Source organism: Mastomys coucha, unplaced genomic scaffold (assembly GCF_008632895.1).
Source record: "Mastomys coucha isolate ucsf_1 unplaced genomic scaffold, UCSF_Mcou_1 pScaffold1, whole genome shotgun sequence".
In the NCBI taxonomy this organism is placed as follows: Eukaryota; Metazoa; Chordata; class Mammalia; order Rodentia; family Muridae; genus Mastomys; species Mastomys coucha.
This window is the reverse complement of record NW_022196891.1, coordinates 48,303,040-48,304,402: the sequence shown is the minus strand read 5'-3', so window position 1 is coordinate 48,304,402 and position 1,363 is coordinate 48,303,040. Positions and strand designations below refer to the sequence as shown.

The 1,363-nt window shown below is 41.4% G+C and overlaps 1 pseudogene; it reads left to right on the top strand.

The window, feature by feature from the left end:
* Window positions 1-452: 452 nt before the first annotated feature.
* On the top strand, window positions 453-1,357 carry LOC116096698 (annotated as a pseudogene).
* Window positions 1,358-1,363: the final 6 nt, after the last annotated feature.

Sequence of the window (1,363 nt, the reverse complement as noted above, 5' to 3'; positions counted from 1 at the left end):
TTCTGTGTCTCTCTAGGAAATGAGGGAATGCATCCCTCAGTTTTACATCTTCCAATTTACATTTGTATTACCAGGAATCTTTATTTGCAGCTAAACCTTTATCTATGATCACTGCCTTATGTGAATGTTCTACAAATAGAATTTCTTGGAATAATTGGTTGTGAGCAAATCAACCAAAATTGTATCTTCATATTAACTCAATTTAAAAAATAAAAGTCTTGCCTTTCCTCCAGCCCTTTCTTCTTCCTTCTTTTCTTTCTCCTCTTCTCTCCTTCTCCCTCCTTCCCTCCTCCTTCTCCTCTTTCTTCTTTCCCAGAAACAAACCTTCACAAATAGTACTTTTTAATGTCACTAAGAAACCATTTGAATTTCTATAGAAACTCTCTGACTGGTGGTTCGCATCCATTGGCTCCTTCAGTCACCAGTGCCATCTCAGAACTACCATCTTTACCATGCAGCTCCATGACTTTTCCCAATGCAGACTTGGGTTTGCATCTTTACTTTCCATTGAAGACTCTTTGGAAGAGGAATTGTCTCAGGCTGTGTAGACAAATGGAACTCAACATTAAGCAAAATATGGGAACTCAGTTTGTATGAGTTACAAGGAACACCTCAGGAGGCAATAACAGATGGCTTGGAAATTGTGGTTTCTCCCAGAAGTCTACACAGTGAATTAATGTGCCCAATTTGTTTGGATATGTTGAAGAACACCATGACTACAAAGGAGTGTTTACATCGGTTTTGTGCAGATTGTAGTATCATAGCCCTTAGAAGTGGCAACAAAGAATGTCCTACCTGTCTGAAAAAGCTGGTTTCTAAAAGATCACTAAGGCCAGACCCAAACTTTGATGCACTCATCAGCAAGATTTACCCAAGTCATGATGAGTATGAAGCTCATCAAGAGAGGGTATTAGCAAGAATCAACAAGCACAACAATCAGCAGGCTCTCAGCCACAGCATTGAGGAGGGGCTGAAGATACAGGCCATGAACAGATTATAGCGAGGCAAAAAGCAGCAGATTGAAAATGACAGCGGAGCAGAAGACAATGGTGACAGTTCCCATTGTAGCAATGCATCCACACACAGCAATCAGGAAGCCGGCCCTAGTAACAAATGGACCAAAACTTCTGATGACTCTGGGCTTGAACTTGATAACAATGCTGCAGTGGCAATAGATCCAGTGATGGATGGTGCTAGTGAGATTGAGTTAGTGTTCAGGCCCCATCCAACTCTTATGGAAAAGGATGACAGCGCACAGACAAGATACATAAAGACTTCAGGCAATGCCACTGTTGATCACTTATCCAAGTATCTGGCTGTGAGGTTAGCCTTAGAAGAGCTTCGAAGCAAAGGAGAATCAAAC